The sequence below is a fragment of the Arachis ipaensis genome, chromosome B10 (genome assembly GCF_059453495.1).
Source record: "Arachis ipaensis isolate K30076 ecotype BB chromosome B10, ASM5945349v1, whole genome shotgun sequence".
NCBI lineage: Eukaryota > Viridiplantae > Streptophyta > Magnoliopsida > Fabales > Fabaceae > Arachis > Arachis ipaensis.
The window spans coordinates 65,871,725-65,890,265 of NC_142435.1; the positions used below are offsets into that span (position 1 = coordinate 65,871,725).

The following is an 18,541-nucleotide window of genomic DNA, read 5'->3' on the forward strand; positions in this document are numbered from 1 at the left end:
AATTTTTATCTTTTTTTCTTGTCTTCCTAGTATTTCTGGACTTTATTTTATTTTTCTATTTTAAATAAAAAATTTAATTTTTAAATTTAAAAACTCAAAAAAATAAAATATTTTGTCTTTTGAAATCTTAAATTTTTTCTAGAATATTTTTTTTATTTTTTATTCATCGGATAGTGCTACTTTTTCACAAATATATAATAAATTAGTTTTAAAAATTTAAACATTTTAAATTTTGTTGATTGGATATTTTTGAAAATCTTTATTTTTCAAAATTTAAAAATAAAAAGTTTTCATCTTTTTATCTTGTCTTCCTAATATTTCTGGACTTTATTTTATTTTCAATTTTAAATAAAAAATTTAATTTTTAAATTTAAAAATTCAAAAAATAAAAAATTTTGTCTTTTGAAATCCTAAATTTTTTTCAAGAATATTTTTTTATTTTTTATTCACTGGTTAGTGCTATCTTTTCACAAATATAGAATAAATTAGTTTTAAAAATTTAAACTTTTTAAATTTTGGTTGATTGGATATTTTGAAAATTTTATTTTTCAATTTTTTGGTAAAAAGATTATTTTTTTAGTTCAAAATTTAAAAATAAAGTTTTCTTCTTTTTTTTTCTTGTCTTCCTAATATTTCTGAACTTTATTTTATTTTTCTATTTCAAATTAAAAATTTAATTTTTAAATTTAAAAATTCAAAAAAATAAAAAATTTTCCTTTGGGAAATCCTAAATTTTTTTCAAGAATATTTTTTTATTTTTTTATTCATCGGATATTCTATTTTTTCACAAATATAGAATAAATTAGTTTTAAAAATTTAAACTTTTTAAATTTTTGTTCATTGGATATTTTTGAAAATCTTTGTTTTTCAACTTTTTTATGAGAAGATTATTTTTTTAGTTTTAAAATTTAAAAATAAAAAGTTTTCAACTTTTTTTCTTGTCTTCCTAAAGGCGAGCCGTAATGGCCTCATCTTTGGCAAGCTCCTCCGATTTTTTTTCACAGTTTTTTTTCCCAGTTTTTTTTTATTTTTTTATTTTTTTTATTTTTTACGTTGTGCTGACCCTCGTTCTTTAAAAGACGCTATCCCGAGGAGGACACCTAAAGGCGAGCCGTAATGGCCTCATCTTTGGCAAGCTCCTCCGATTTTTTTTCACAGTTTTTTTCCCGATTTTTTACCGATTTTTTTCCCGGGTTTTTTTTTTTTTAATTACGTTGTGCTGACCCTCGTTCTTTAAATGACGCTATCCCGAGGAGGACACCTAAAGGCGAGCCGTAATAGCCTCATCTTTGGCAAGCTCCTCCGATTTTTTTTCACAGTTGTTTTCCCGGGTTTTTTTTTTTTATACATTGTGCTGACCCTCGTTCTTTAAATGACGTTATCCCGAGAAGGACACATAAAGGCGAGCCGTAATGGCCTCATCTTTGGCAAGCTCCTCCGATTTTTTTCACAGTTTTTTATCCGGTTCTTTTCCAGGTTTTTTTTTTTTTTATTTACGTTGTGCTGACCCTCGTTCTTTAAATGACGCTATCTCGAGGAGGACACATAAAAGCGAGCCGTAATGGCCTCATCTTTGGCAAGCTCGTCCGATTTTTTTTTTCACAGTTTTTTTCCTGGTTTTTTTTTTTTATGTTGTGCTGACCCTCGTTCTTTAAATGACGCTATTCCGAGGAGGACACATAAAGACGAGCCGTAATGGCCTCATTTTTGGCAAGCTCCTCCAGTTTTTTTTTCACAGTTTCTTTCATGGTTTTTTTTTTTTTTTTTTTTATACGTTGTGCTGACCCTCGTTCTTTAAATGACGCTATCCTGAGGATGACACATAAAAGCGAGCCGTAATGGCCTAATCTTTGGCAAGCTCGTCCGATTTTTTTTTCACAGTTTTTTTCCCCGTTTTTTTTTTTTTTTTTTTTTTTTTTTTTTTTTTATGTTGTGCTGACCCTCGTTCTTTAAATGACGCTATTCCGAGGAGGACACATAAAGGCGAGCCGAAATGGCCTCATTTTTGGCAAGCTCCTCCAGTTTTTTTTTCACAGTTTTTTTCATGGTTTTTTTTTATACGTTGTGCTGACCCTCGTTCCTTAAATGACGCTATCCCGAGGAGGACACATAAAAGCGAGCCGTAATGGCCTCATCTTTGGCAAGCTCGTTCGATTTTTTTTTTCACAGTTTTTTCCCCCTTTTTTTTTTTATGTTGTGCTGACCTTCGTTCTTTAAATGACGCTATTTCGAGGAGGACACATAAAGGCGAGCCGTAATGGCCTCATTTTTGGCAAGCTCCTCCAGTTTTTTTTTCACAGTTTTTTTCATGGTTTTTTTTTATATGTTGTGCTGACACTCGTTCCTTAAATGACGCTATCCCGAGGAGGACACATAAACGCGAGCCGTAATGGCCTCATCTTTGGCAAGCTCCTCCGATTTTTTTCACAGTTTTTTTCCCGGTTCTTTTCTAGTTTTTTTTTTTTTTTCGTTCTGCTGACCCTCATTCTTTAAATGACGCTATCCCGAGGAGGACACATAAAAGCGACCCGTAATGGCCTCATCTTTGGCAAGCTCGTCCGATTTTTTTTTCACAGTTTTTTTTTTCCGGTTTGTTTTTTTTTTTTTTTTTTTTTTTTTTTTTTTTTTTATGTTGTGCTGACCCTCGTTCTTTAAATGATGCTATTCCGAGGAGGACACATAAAGGTGAACCGTAATGGCCTCATTTTTGGCAAGCTCCTCCAGTTTTTTTCATGGTTTTTTTTTTTTTTTTTTTTTTTTTTTTTTTTTTTTTACGTTGTGCTGACCCTCGTTCTTTAAATGACGCTATCCCGAGGTGGACACATAAAGGCGAGCCGTAATGGCCTCATTTTTCGCAAGCTCTTCCGATTTTTTTCACAGTTTTTTTCCTGGTTCTTTTCCGGGTTTTTTTTTTACGTTGTGCTGACCCTCGTTCTCTAAATGACGCTATCCCGAGTAGGACACATAAAGGCGAGCCGTAATGGCCTCATCTTTGGCAAGATCCTCAAGAAGGTGGACAAGTATTGGTTAGGATCTTCAAGTGGTCCTCCTCCATAAGAACAATTGTTTTGAACAAAGGTGATGAGTTGTGGCTTTAGTTCAAAGTTATTTGCATTAACATTTGGGGTAAGAATGCTACTCCCACAATGTCTAGGATCTGCACATGTATAGGAAGCCAAAACTCTTCTCTGTGGTGGATTATTGTTGTTATTGGTTGCTCCTTCTGCTCCATTTGGTGGATTTGTTAAGTGTTCCTCCATATCTTGGAACTCTTCTTCTGAATCTTCTTCTCCAACAATGTTTTTCCCTCTTTCAGCTCTTCTTAATCTTCTGAGGGTTCTTTCGTCTTGTTCACAAAATGTGGGTATAACTCTCCTTGTACCTGACATACAACCAAAGCATAGGAATCACAACACCAGAAAGCAATAACACTTCAATCCATGGCTGAAGTGAAATGTTAATTGGCTTAAGCAAAAATTCAAACAGTTAGTATGTTAGTCAAAAACAGAAAAATAAAAAGTGCTTGATCTAGATCTTCACTTCACTTAATCATTGTCAATCTAATCAATCCCCGGCAACGGCGCCAAAAACTTGATGTGTGGAAAACGATCCAACACAAAACTCACCGGCAAGTGTACCGGGTCGCATCAAGTAATAATAACTCACATGAGTGAGGTCGATCCCACAGGGATTGAAGGATTGAGCAATTTTAGTTTAGTGGTTGATTTAGTCAAGCGAATCAAGAATTGGTTGAGTGATTTGTGATTTGCTAAAGCTTAATTGCATGGAAAGTAAAAGGGAAGGGGAAATTTGCAGTAAACTAAAGAACAGGAAAGTAAATGTGCTGAATCTTAAAGTGCAAGTAATGTAAATTGCAGAAACTTAGATTGCAAGAAATGTAAATGACTGAATCTTAAAGTGCAAGTAATGTAAATTGCTTGAATTGTAAAGGGGATTGGGAGTTGGGTTTGCAGAATTTAGACAAGACAGAAGTAAATTGCATTAAACATAAAAGAGAAAATTGAATTGCAGTGAAGTAGATCTTAAACAGAAGAGTAAAATACTTTGAAAATTTAAAAACAGAGAAAGCAGTGCTTAGTTTGCAGCAAAGTAAAAGAGGTTGGAGATCTCAGGGTGGAAGAGACTAGATAACAAGTCTAGATCTCAAATCCTTCCTTGATCCAACAAGAATAATTGCAAAAGAAACTGAAAAATGAATTGCAGAAAGAGTAGGAGATGGAGCAGTAAATGGAAACTGAAATTCAATTGTGCAGAAAAAATAAACAAGATCTCAAGGTGAGATTGAAACAGAAGTTCTTCAATTCTCCACCCAAGATCCAAAGCAAGAAAAATAAAAGAGTGCTCAAGCAAGAACCAAGAAGAAGAGAGATCAATTCTCCTTCCAAGTTCTCTGAAACTACAAAACTCCAAGCCAAAAGTTCTCCAGGACAATTCAAAATAAAAGTCTAAAAGCCAAAAATAAAAAGTTCCAAAAGTTAAAAGTTCAAAAGTCAAAAAAGGTCCTAATTACATCAAACTAACTCCTATTTATACACTTTCTATTCTTGGATTTTGGAATTTGGGTGGGCTTTTGATTTGGTGAAGAAATGAATTAAATTGGATTTTTAATCCAATTTCTAGCCCAAATTGCACCTCCAGGGGAAAGCTCAGTTGGAAAATCCAACTTAGCTTTCAAGTGTGCTGCCCATGTTGTTTGTGGTGCGCAAGGCTTACTTGGTTGAGTGTCAATTGTACTAGAGCTCAGTTGGAAAATCCAACTTAGCTCTAGGCCGTGTCCTTGTTGTGCGCACAAGGCTTGCTCCTTGGTGCCTTGGTCCGTGTCATGATGCGCATGACAACCCTCCTTGGTGCGCCAAAATTGTGCTCTTTGGTGTCATGACCGTGTCAAATTGTGGAGGCTTGGGGGAGAGGCAATGCTCAGTTGGAAAAACCAATTGAGCTTCCTTGTGCAGCGCCTTGCTTATGGCCTCAATGTCCCCAAGTTCGAATCCTGGTGGGGGAAGTGGAGGAAATCTTTGGAGTTAATTTCCTTGGATGAGTGGGCATTCCTCCTTATGTTTCCAAGAATTCCCAAGTTCGAAACTTGGCTCAATCATTTAAGCTATTTTCCCTTGGTTTTCCTTGCAAGCTTGGTGGCACTCCTTCCTTATGTTTCAAAGAATTCCCAAGTTCAAATCCTGGAGGAAGCATTCTAGCTATTTATTCTTGAATTCCCTTGCAAGGAGTAGCATGTGGTTCCAAGTTCGAACCATGGAGGATGCATTTTGACTATTTCTTCTTGAATTTCCTTGCAAGGTGAGTTCCTTGCCTCTCCTTGGTCCTTGGTTCGAATCTTGTTGGCTTCATCCCTTGGAATTTCTTCTTGAATTAATTTGGAGAGGTCCCCAATAAAGTTAACTTAGTTAACTGAGCTTTGTACCATTTCCTTGCATTCTTTAGTGCTCAGTTAACTATTTGAACTTAGCTTTATAGCTTCCTTCTCCTTCCATTCCTTATGAAGCTCAGTTTGCTTTCTCAACTTAGCTTCCCTTTCTTCCTCACTGTGGTCATGCTTTTTCTTCCCTTTGCCACGCTTTCTCTTTCCTTTGGACACGCTTGTTGCTTCCTTGGGAACGTCTCCTATTTCCTTTGGGCACGCTCCTTAAGCCACGCTTTTCTTGTTTTCTTCTTTCTTCACCTACAATTAACCAAATCAACCAATCAAAGTATCACAAAATTCACAAGGTTTATAAATCCATTAATTATCAATTAAATTTAGCTTAAACCTCATGATTTTGCACTCATTATAGGGTGGTTGTTTGATTTAAAGAAGTCATGCATTTTCATTCCAAATTACTTACTTAAAATGCAAGAAAGTGCATAAAACCTAATAAAAACAAAGAAAAAGGCTAGTGAAACTAGGCTAAGATGACTTGTCATTACAACACCAAACTTAAAACTTGCTTGTCCCCAAGCAAGCACTTAAACATAAGAGAAGATAGATTGAAATAGATAGGTATGCATGTCCTTATTAGGCAAATAGTTGAATTTTGTTTATGGGGTTTTATGCAGATCAAAAATAGCTCATTTATTACTTGCTGTCAAAATAAACAATGTTTCCTTAAGGGTTCACCAAGGTTGCTGCTATGATTCCTTACCTTTTTGCTTAATCCCCTTGTTGGCTTTTTCTGCTTTCTTTTGCCTTTCAAAGCTTATTATTTATTAGAGGCTTGGTGTCAAATGTTGCCGTGGCCTTTGGCTTATTTTCACTCAACATTTTTTTTTCACCACAGACACATGGCTCACCTTTTTCTTTCTAGGATCATTGATGCCCAGCATCTCTTTGGATTACTAAATGTTTTGTAGCTAGGTTGCTCTTTATTGTGGACTTTCAGTTGATAATCCCAAATCAGTTGATCTAAGTTGCCAAGTTTTAAGATACTCCTTAGAACCTACTTGTCCAAGCATATCCTAGTACACAAACACCACAGGCATATGTCCTAGGGTCCAAGCTATTGGTGTCTAGCCTTATTGTTTGTTTCTTTGCCAACTTTTGGCTTTTCTTCTTTCTTTTTCTTTCTGTTTTGGTTTATTTTCAAGGGGCTTTCATTATTTGAAGGATCATAGCAGCAAACTAGCTTAAACTTTAAGAAACAAGTCATTCTGCAACATTTATTCCATGAGCTAATAGTTGAATCAAACACACACCACCACTAACTTCATTCTAACTTTTGCAACATTGAACAATGACTTTTCTAAATCAAACATCTTTTCTTTTATTCAATCAGCAAGGGGGACAAGACAAAGTATTCAAGTTAAATGAGTGATGACAATTATTATGCAGATATTCTATTCTTAACTACTGCTGATGTAAACAAAAGAAATAGTAAAACATGAAGCAATTGGAGGCATATCATGTTTCAGACATGCATCTTTCTTATTCAAGTAAAAGTAAGAAAAGGAGCTTCACCACCTCTATTTGTCAGGCATTTCCATTCTTTTGGATTTGCTGGATTCTCCTTTCCTCTTCTTTCTTGTCTGTTGGTGCACGAAATTGTGATCTCCAGGCTCGAACAAATCCTGGTAATGGCTCCAAAGCTTGGTGCTCTGATCTTAATTCATAATTGTCACAACTTCGATACAACTAACCAGCAAGTGCACTGGGTCGTCCAAGTAATACCTTACGTGAGTAAGGGTCGAATCCCACGGAGATTGTTGGTATGAATCAAGCTATGGTCACCTTGTAAATCTCAGTCAGGCAGATATAAAGTGATAATGGTGTTTTCGAATATTATATAATAAAATAGGGATAGAGATACTTATGTAAATCATTGGTAGGAATTTCAGATAAGCGAATGGAGATGCTTTTCGTTCCTCTGAACCTCTGCTTTCCTGCTATCTTCATCCAATCAGTCTTACTCCTTTCCATGGCTGGCTTTATGTGATACATCACCACTGTCAATGGCTACTTTCGGTCATCTCTCGGGAAAATGATCCAATGCCCTGTCACGGCACGGCTAATCGTCTGGAGGCATCACCCTTGCCAATGGCTTCATCTTATCCTCTCAGTGAATAATATGCTCACGCACCCTGTCACGGCACGGCTATTCATCTGTCGGTTCTTGATCATGCTGGAATAGGATTTACTATCCTTTTGCGTCTGTCACTAACGCCCTGCAATCGCGAGTTAGGAGCTCGTCACAGTCATTCAATCATTGAATCCTACTCGGAATACCACAGACAAGGTTTAGACTTTCCGAATTCTCTTGAATGCCGCCATCATTCTAGCTTACGCCACGAAGATTCTGGTTAGGAGATCTAAGAGATACTCATTCTAGCTTAATTCATGTAGAACAGAAGTGTTTGTCAGGCACGCGTTCATAAGGGGGAAGGATGATGAGCGTCACACATAATCATCACCTTCATCATGTTCTTGGGTGCGAATGGATATCTTAGAAGCGAAATAAGAAGAATTGAATAGAAAACAGTAGTACTTTTCATTAATCTTTGAGGAACAGCAGAGCTCCACACCTTAATCTATGGAGTGTAGAAACTCTACCGTATGAAAATACATAAGTGAAGGTCCAGGCATGGCCGAGATGGCCAGCCCTCAAATGTGATCTAAGATAGCATACAACTGATCAAAGATGCTTAATACAATAGTAAAAGGTCCTATTTATAATAAACTAGCTACTAGGGTTTACATGAGTAAGTAATTGATGCATAAATCCACTTCCTGGGCCCACTTGGTGTGTGTTTGGGCTGAGCCTGAGTGTTGCACGTGTAGAGGTTCTTCTTGGAGTTGAACGCCAGCTTTTGTGCCAGTTTGGGCGTTCAACTCTGGTTTTGGCTCCTTTTCTGGCGCTGGACGCCAGATTTGGGTAGAAAGCTGGCGTTGAACGCCGGTTTACGTCGTCTATTCTTGGCCAAAGTATGGACTATTATATATTGCTGGAAAGCCCTGGATGTCTACTTTCCAACGCAATTGAAAGCGCGCCATTTCGAGTTCTGTAGCTCCAGAAAATCCACTTTGAGTGCAGGGAGGTCAGAATCCAACAGCATCAGTAGTCCTTCTTCAACCTCTGAATCTGATTTTTGCTCAAGTCCCTCAATTTCAGCCAGAAAATACCTGAAATCACAGAAAAACACACAAACTCATAGTAAAGTCCAGAAATGTGAATTTAACATAAAAACTAATGAAAACATCCCTAAAAGTAACTAGATCCTACTAAAAACATACTAAAAACAATGCCAAAAAGCGTATAAATTATCCGCTCATCACAACACCAAACTTAAATTGTTGCTTGTCCCCAAGCAACTGAAAATCAAATAGGATAAAAAGAAGAGAATATACTATAAATTCCAAACTATCAATGAAACATAGCTTCAATCATATGAGCGGGACTTATAGCTTTTTGCCTCTTGAATAGTTTTGGCATCTCACTTTATCCATTGAGGTTCAGAATGATTGGCATCTATAGGAACTTCAGATTTCGAATAGTGTTATTGACTCTCCTAGTTCAGTATGATGATTCTTGAACACAGCTTCTTTATGAGTCTTGGCCGTGGCCCTAAGCACTTTGTTTTCCAGTATTACCACCGGATACATAAATGCCACAGACACATAATTGGGTGAACCTTTTCAGATTGTGACTCAGCTTTGCTAAAGTCTCCAATTAGAGGTGTCCAGGGTTCTTAAGCACACTCTTTTTTTTGCTTTGGATCTTGACTTTAACCGCTCATTCTCAAGTTTTCACTTGACACCTGCACGCCACAAGCACATGGTTAGGGACAGCTTGGTTTAGCCGCTTAGACCAGGATTTTATTCCTTTAGGCCCTCCTATCCACTGATGCTCAAAGCCTTGGGATCCTTTTTATTTGCCCTTGCCTTTTGGTTTTAAGGGTTATTGGCTTTTTCTGCTTGCTTTTTCTTTTTCTTTCTATTTTTTTTCTATTTTTTTTTCGCCCCTTTTTTTTTCTTTTTTTTTTCTGCAAGCTTTGTTCTTTGCTGCTTTTTCTTGCTTCAAGAATCATTTTTATGATTTTTCAGATTATCAAATAACATGTCTCCTAGTCATTATTCTTTCAAGAGCTAACATATTTAACATTCTTAAACAACAACTTCAAAAGACATATGCACTGTTCAAGCATACATTCAGAAAACAAGAAGTATTGTCACCACATCAATATAATTAAACTAAGTTCAAGGATAAATTCGAAACTCATGTACTTCTTGTTCTTTTGAATTAAAACAGTTTTTATTTAAGAGAGGTGATGGATTCATATAACTTTAAGACAAAGTTACTAACTACTAATGATCATGTAATGAAGACATACACATGGATAAGCACATAACATATAAAACGAAAAAACAGAGAAAGTAAGAACAAGGAATGAGTCCACCTTAGTGATGTCCTTGAGCTCTTCTATGTCTCTTCCTTGTCTTTGCTGCTCCTCCTTCATTGCTTTTAGATCTTCTCTGATTTCATGAAGGATGATGGAGTGCTCTTGATGTTCCACCCTTAGTTGCTTCCAATAATTGTGTGGAAGAAAATGTATCCCCTGAGGTATCTCAGGGATCTCTTGATTTGCAGTCAAATGTTCTACCACTGAGCTATAGACCCTTGATGGAAGCTTTTGTCTTCCCTTTCCTCTTTCTAGAGGTTTCTCTGGCCTTAGGTGCCATCAATGGTTATGAAAAAAAAACAAAAAAAAAGCTATGCTTTTACCACACCAAACTTAGAATGTTGCTCGCTCTCGAGCAAAAGAAGAAAGGATAGAAGAATAAGAAGAAGATATGGAGGAGATGGATGGGAGTGTGTATTCGGCCATATGGGTGGGATTGGGTGGGAGAGAGATGTTGAATTTTGAAGGTAGTGGGTGTATGGATGTGAGTGGTAAATGGAAAACAGAAGGGATGATCATGAATGGGAAGAGAGATGATGAGGTAGGTGGGGATCCTGTGGGGTCCACAGATCCTGAGGTGTCAAGGCATTTACATCCCTGCACCAATTTAGGCATGTAAAATGCCCTTGCACACAACTCTGGGCGTTCAGCGCCAGGTTGGTGCCCATTTTGGGCGTTCAACGCCCCTTTGCTGCCATTTCTGGCGTTGAACGCCAGAACCATGCTTGTTCTGGGCGTTCAGCGCCAGGATGCTGCCCATTCTGGACGTTCAGCGCCAGAACCATGCTCTGTTCTGGCATTTGAACGCCAGACAGATGTTCCTCCAGGGTGTGATTTTTCTTCTGCTGTTTTTGATTCCGTTTTTGATTTTTTTGTTTATTTTGTGACTCCACATGATCATGAACCTATAAAGACATATAACTAAGAAAAATATAGTTAGATAAATAAACATTGGGTTGCCTCCCAACAAGCGCTTCTTTAATGTCAATAGCTTGACAGTGGGCTCTCATGGAGCCTCACAGATGTGCAGAGCTTTGTTGAGACTCTCTAACACCAAACTTAAAGTTTGGATATGGGAGTTCAACACCAAACTTAGAGTTTGGTTGTGGCCTCCCAACACCAAACTTAGAGTTTGACTGTGGGGGCTCTGGTTGACTCTGCTTTGAGAGAAGCTTTTTCTGCTTTCTCTCCATGGTTGCAGAGGGAGATCCTTGAGTTTTAAACACAAGGGAGTCCTCATTCCATTGAAGGAATATTTCACCTCTGTCAACATCAATCACAGCTCTTGCTGTGGCCAGGAAAGGTCTTCCTAGGATGATGGATTCATCCTCTTCCTTTCCAGTATCCAGGACTATGAAATCAGCAGGGATGTAAAGGCCTTCAACCTTTACTAACACGTCCTCTACTTGTCCATAAGCCTGTTTTCTTGAACTATCTGCCATCTCTAATGAGATTTTAGCAGCTTGCACCCCATAGATTCCCAGTTTCTCTATTACAGAGAGGGGCATGAGGTTTATTCCTGAACCAAGGTCACACAGAGCCTTAAAGATCATGGTGCCTATGGTACAGGGTATTATGAACTTTCCAGGATCCTGTCTCTTCTGAGGCAATGTCAGTTGATCCAGATCACTTAGTTCATTGATGAACAAGGGAGGTTCAACTTCCCAAGTATCAATGCCAAATAATTTGGCATTCAGTCTCATGATTGCACCAAGAAACTTGGCAGTTTGCTCTTCAGTAACATCCTCATTCTCTTCAGAAGAGGGATACTCATCAGAGCTCATGAAGGGTATAAGGAGGTTCAATGGAATCTCTATGGTCTCTAGATGAGCCTCAGAGTCCTTTGGTTCCTCAGAGGGAAGCTCCTTATTGACCACTGGACGTCCCAAGAGGTCTTCCTCCTTGGGATTCACGTCCTCTCCTCTCCTCACAGGTTCGGCCATGGTGCTTATGTCAATGGCCTTGCACTCTCCTTTTGGATTCTCTTCTGTATTGCTTGAGAGAGTACTTGGAGGGATTTCAGTGATCCTTTTACTCAGCTGGCCCACTTGTGCTTCCAAATTTCTAATGGAAGACCTGGTTTCATTCATGAAACTCACAGTGGCCTTAGATAGATCAGAGACTAGATTTGCTAAATTAGAAGCATTTTGTTCAGAGTTCTCTGTCTGTTGCTGAGTGGATGATGGAAAAGGTTTATTATTGTTAAACCTGTTTCTTCCACCATTATTAAAGCCTTGTTGAGGCTTTTGATCCTTCCATGAGAAATTGGGGTGATTTCTCCATGATGAGTTATAGGTGTTTCCATAAGGTTCACCTAAGTAATTTACCTCTACTATTGCAGGGTTCTCAGGATCATAAGCTTCTTCTGCATAAGAAGCCTCTTGAGTACTGTTGGATGCAGCTTGCATTCCATGCAGACTCTGAGAGATCATATTGACTTGCTGAGTCAATATTTTATTCTGAGCCAATATGGCATTCAGAGTATCAACCTCAAGAACTCCCTTCTTCATAGGCGTCCCATTACTCACAGGATTCCTTTCAGAAGTGTACATGAACTGGTTATTAGTAACCATGTCAATGAGTTCTTGAGCTTCTGCAGGCATTTTCTTTAGGTGAATGGATCCACCTGCAGAAGTGTCCAGTGACATCTTTGATAGCTCAGATAAACCATCATAGAATATATCCAGGATGGTCCATTCTGAAAGCATGTCAGAAGGACACTTTTTGGTCAACTGTTTGTATCTTTCCCAAGCTTCATAGAGGGATTCACCTTCTTTCTGTCTGAAGGTTTGAACATCAGCTCTAAGCTTGCTCAGCTTTTGAGGAGGAAAGTACTTGGCTAAGAAAGCCGTGACCAGCTTATCCCAAGAGTTCAGGCTGTCTTTGGGTTGAGAATCCAGCCATAATCTAGCTCTGTCTCTTACAGCAAAAGGGAAAAGCATGAGCCTGTAGACTTCAGGATCTACTCCATTAGTCTTAACAGTATCACATATCTGCAAGAATTCAGTTAAGAACTGAAAAGGATCTTCAGATGGAAGTCCATGAAACTTGCAGTTCTGCTGCATCAGAGAAACTAATTGAGGTTTCAGCTCAAAGTTGTTAGCTCCAATGGCAGGAATGGAGATGCTTCTTCCATGTAAATTGGAATTAGGTGCAGTAAAGTCACCAAGCATCCTCCTTTCATTATTATTATTTTCGGCTGCCATCTCCTCTTCCTGTTCGAAAATTTCTGAAAGGTTATCTCTGGATTGTTGTATTTTAGCTTCTATTAATTTTCTCTTCAGAGTCCTTTCAGGTTCCGGATCTGCTTCAACAAGAATATTCTTGTCCTTGCTCTTGCTCATATGACAAAGAAGAAGGCACAGAAAAATAATAATAATAATAGAAATCCTTTATACCACAGTATAAGGATCCCTGTGTGAGTAGAAGAAGAGGGGGAGACAAAAAATGTAATATAATGGAAGAAACACAACTGTGAGGATGGCAGAGATGTGAAATGAGATGTTAGGATATGAATGAATAAATAGAATAAGATAGGGGAGGAATAATTTTAAAAAATTATTTTGAAAAAGAGTTAGTGATTTTCGAAAATGGTTTTTGAAAATTGTTAGTATTTTTTTCGAAATTTTTTTTTAAAATTAAAAATAAAAATAAGAAGAATTAGTTAATTAAAAAGAAATTTTTGAAAAAGAGGGAAGATATTTTCGAAAATTAGAGAGAGAGAGAGTTAGTTAGGTAGTTTTGAAAAAGATAAGAAACAAACAAAAAGTTAGTTAGTTAGTTGAAACAAATTTTGAAAAGATAAGAAGTTAGGAAGTTAGAAAAGATATTTTGAAATCAAATTTTTGAAAAAGATAAGATAAGAAGATATTTTGAAAAGATATGATTGAGATTAGTTTTGAAAAAGATTTGATTTTTTTTTAAATCACAATTAATGACTTGATTCACAAGAAATCATAAGATATGATTCTAGAACTTAAAGTTTGAATCTTTCTTAACAAGCAAGTAACAAACTTCAAATTTTTGAATCAAAACATTAATTGATTATGTTATTTTCGAAAATTTGATATAAAAATAAGAAAAATATTTTTGAAAAATATTTTTGGAATTTTCGAAAATAACTAAGAATTTTGAAAAAGATTTGATTTTTGAAAAAGATTTTGAAAAAGATAAGATTTTCAAATTGAAAATTTGATTTGACTCATGAGAAACAATTTGATTTTAAAAATTTTTGAAAATGTCAACTCAAATTTTCGAATTTGATGAGAGAAAAGAGGAAGATATTTTTTTTTATTTTTTTTTTGAATTTTTATGAAAAACATGAAAATTATGCAATGCATGAAATTTTTAGATCAAAACAATGAATGCATGCAAGAATACTATGAATGTCAAGATGAACACCAAGAACACTATGAATGTCAAGATGAACATCATAGACACAATTTTGAAAAATTTTTAATGCAACGAAAACATGCAAGACACCAAACTTAGAATTCTTTAATACTTACGCACTAAGAATTCAAGAATGCATATGATAAATATGAAAAGACACAAAACAAAAAATCATCAAGATCAAACAAGAAGACTTACCAAGAACAACTTGAAGATCATGAAGAACACTATGAATGCATGAAATTTTCGAAAAATGCAAGATGCATATGCAAGTGACACCAAACTTGTGATATGACTCAAGACTTAAACAAGAAACACAAAAATATTTTTGATTTTTATGATTTTCTAATTTTTTTTTGGATTTTTATTTTATATTTTTTGAAAAATTCTTTTGAAAAAGAAAATAAGGATTCCAAAATTTTTAATATGAATTCCAGGAATCTTATGCTCTAAAGCTCCAATCAAAGGGTCAGGCATGGCTTAATAGCCAGCCAAGCTTTAGTATGTAACTCAGACATGACACGCCTGACATTCCTTACATTCAACAGCCAATTGGCTAAGAAAGATAAAGAAGCTCTTCTCTTGAGTATAAGAATTGAGACATGGCTTTACAGCCAGCCAGGCTTCAACATGCTTCATGAAACACTAGAATTCATTCTTAAAAATTCTGAAGCCATAGAATAATTTATTTTTGAATTTTTTTTTCGAAAACAGGTGAGAAAATTTTGAAATATTTTTTGAAAAATTTTTGAAAAGAAAACAAAAAGAAAATTACCTAATCTGAGCAACAAGATGAACCGTCAGTTGTCCAAACTCGAACAATCCCCAGCAACGGTGCCAAAAACTTGGTGCACGAAATTGTGATCTCCAGGCTCGAACAAATCCTGGTAATGTCTCCAAAGCTTGGTGCTCTGATCTTAATTCATAATTGTCACAACTTCGATACAACTAACCAACAAGTGCACTGGGTCGTCCAAGTAATACCTTACGTGAGTAAGGGTCGAATCCCACGGAGATTGTTGGTATGAAGCAAGCTATGGTCACCTTGTAAATCTCAGTCAGGCAGATATAAAGTGATAATGGTGTTTTCGAATATTATATAATAAAATAGGGATAGAGATACTTATGTAAATCATTGGTAGGAATTTCAGATAAGCGAATGGAGATGCTTTTCGTTCCTCTGAACCTCTGCTTTCCTGCTATCTTCATCCAATCAGTCTTACTCCTTTCCATGGCTGGCTTTATGTGATACATCACCACTGTCAATGGCTACTTTCGGTCATCTCTCGGGAAAATGATCCAATGCCCTGTCACGGCACGGCTAATCGTCTAGAGGCATCACCCTTGCCAATGGCTTCATCTTATCCTCTCAGTGAATAATATGCTCACGCACCCTGTCACGGCACGGTTATTCATCTGTCGGTTCTCGATCATGCTGGAATAGGATTTACTATCCTTTTGCATCTGTCACTAACGCCCTGCAATCGCGAGTTAGGAGCTCATCAGAGTCATTCAATTATTGAATCCTACTCGGAATACCACAGACAAGGTTTAGACTTTCCGGATTCTCTTGAATGCCGCCATCATTCTAGCTTACGCCACGAAGATTCTGGTTAGGAGATCTAAGAGATACTCATTCTAGCTTAATTCATGTAGAACAGAAGTGTTTGTCAGGCACGCGTTCATAAGGGGGAAGGATGATGAGCGTCACACATAATCATCACCTTCATCACGTTCTTGGGTGCGAATGGATATCTTAGAAGCGAAATAAGAAGAATTGAATAGAAAACAGTAGTACTTTTCATTAATCTTTGAGGAACAGCAGAGCTCCACACCTTAATCTATGGAGTGTAGAAACTCTACCGTATGAAAATACATAAGTGAAGGTCCAGGCATGGCCGAGATGGCCAGCCCTCAAATGTGATCTAAGATAGCATACAACTGATCAAAGATGCCTAATACAATAGTAAAAGGTCCTATTTATAATAAACTAGCTACTAGGGTTTACATGAGTAAGTAATTGATGCATAAATCCACTTCCTGGGCCCACTTGGTGTGTGTTTGGGCTGAACCTGAGTGTTGCACGTGTAGAGGTCCTTCTTGGAGTTGAACGCCAGCTTTTGTGCCAGTTTGGGCGTTCAACTCTGGTTTTGGCTCCTTTTCTGGCGCTAGACGCCAGATTTGGGTAGAAAGCTGGCGTTGAATGCCAGTTTACGTCATCTATTCTTGGCCAAAGTATGGACTATTATATATTGCTGGAAAGCCCTGGATGTCTACTTTCCAACGCAATTAGAAGTGCGCCATTTCGAGTTCTGTAGCTCCAGAAAATTCACTTTGAGTGCAGGGAGGTCAGAATCCAACAGCATCAGTAGTCCTTCTTCAACCTCTGAATCTGATTTTTGCTCAAGTCCCTCAATTTCAGCCAGAAAATACCTGAAATCACAGAAAAATACACAAACTCATAGTAAATTCCAGAAATGTGAATTTAACATAAAAACTAATGAAAACATCCCTAAAAGTAACTAGATCCTACTAAAAACATACTAAAAACAATGCCAAAAAGCGTATAAATTATCCGCTCATCATCTGTGTATAATCTTGAGCTTCTTCACGAGGACATCTTCTTTCCCAAACAGGATCTATGAGACCTGAGAGCCCAACTACCTCTAATCCTTGGAATGCTACCTGGGTATTAAGCTGTGACTTTGCTGCCTGGCGGTCTCTAAGTTCTTGGCATTGATCAAATGATTTGATTTGTGGATTTAGTACTGGCATGCAGCGGGATAAATACTCCAACCTTGCTTGTACATCCTCATTACAATCTGATTATTGCACATGTCTTACCTCTCCCATGGTATGATGAATATTCTTCCACTGGTACAGGTTGTGAGTATATTCCCCATACTTGGCTTGAGTTAGGAACATTTTGTCATATGATTCCTTAAGATTTGCTGTTTGTTCCTTCTGCCCTTCAAGAATATTTGCTTGGAATTCTTGTTGTTGGGCTATTGATTGTTGCTGCCAGCTCTCCGATCTTTCCTCCATTCTGTGTTGCCAAGCTTCATTTTGCTCCCTGTCCTTCGAATATTGTTCCTGGTGCTCTAGATATTGCTCTTGTTATTGCAGATAGAATTCTTGTTGCCTTGAATATTGCTCTTGTGCTTTCACATTCTGTTGTGATATTTCATCAAGAACTTCCTGCAATTGGCTCATATCTATGATGCCCTGAGCTTGTTCGTTCCTCCTGTGTGACCTTCTTCTTCTGTGAGTTATTTCTTCTTCTTGATCCTCCTCCTCTTCTTCATTAAGGCCTTCCATTTTTCTCTTTGTAATTCCTCTGGTTTCTTTCACCTTCTCTGTATCTTCATCCTCGAAGAGCACTCCAGCCCTGTTACACAATCTCAGGATTGTACTTGGGTGTCCAAGCCTACCCGATTTAGTTGTGTCTTCAGCCATCTCCTGGATGCTATCTGCTATGAGTTGGGCAAGGTCGATTTCCCCACCATGTAGGATGCAGTATATTAGGAGAGCTCTCTTGATTATGACTGATGAGGTATTTGCAGTGGGGAGTATTGATACCCTTACCACCTCATACCACCCCTTTGCCTCAGGTCTGAGATCAAGTCTCTTCAGACAACTCGGGGCTCCCTGTGAGTCTCTTTCCCAGTCTCTTCCTTCAATGCATAATCCCTCCAATATTTCATCAGGATCATTGTCGCCACGCAGTCTGTCTTCATAGCTAAGCTCATCGTAAGTTATGGTTCTCAACTTTAGAGCTCTTGTGATTGATGGTAGGCTAAAGTCCACTTCAACACCTCTGACATAGCTTTTGTACGATGGGCTGTTTTCGTTTTTCTTAACTGCATTAGCGTAGAATTCCCTTATCATCACAGCACTAATATCAGTGAGAGGACGGCACAGAAGATCCCATCTTCTTTCCTTGGTGATTTGTCGCATAATGGGGTATTCTCCTTCCTTTAGTTCGAACCCCATTTCAGGGATGACAATCTTTGTTTTCATGAGTCTATTGTATCTTGCTTCATGAAATTGGGATTTGAACCTTTTTGTGTCATAGGATGGAGGCTCTGTCACCATTTGTTCCTTCCCTGGTATTCTCCTTGATCTTGAAGAGGCCATTGAATATGTGTGTGAATAAGAGATAGTTGGGGTTGTGTTTGGAGTGATGTTCGGTTTTGTTGTGAAGAAAAGAAGGAAATTGTGTGCCTTGAGTGAGAATGGTCTG

The 18,541-nt window shown here is 37.5% G+C and overlaps 1 non-coding gene across 1 annotated transcript; it reads left to right on the top strand.

The window, feature by feature from the left end:
• Nucleotides 1–12,608: 12,608 nt before the first annotated feature.
• Nucleotides 12,609–12,716, top strand: LOC148580336 (small nucleolar RNA R71). The gene has a single exon (XR_015895816.1). It is a non-coding gene; the product is annotated as a small nucleolar RNA R71 (small nucleolar RNA).
• Nucleotides 12,717–18,541: the final 5,825 nt, after the last annotated feature.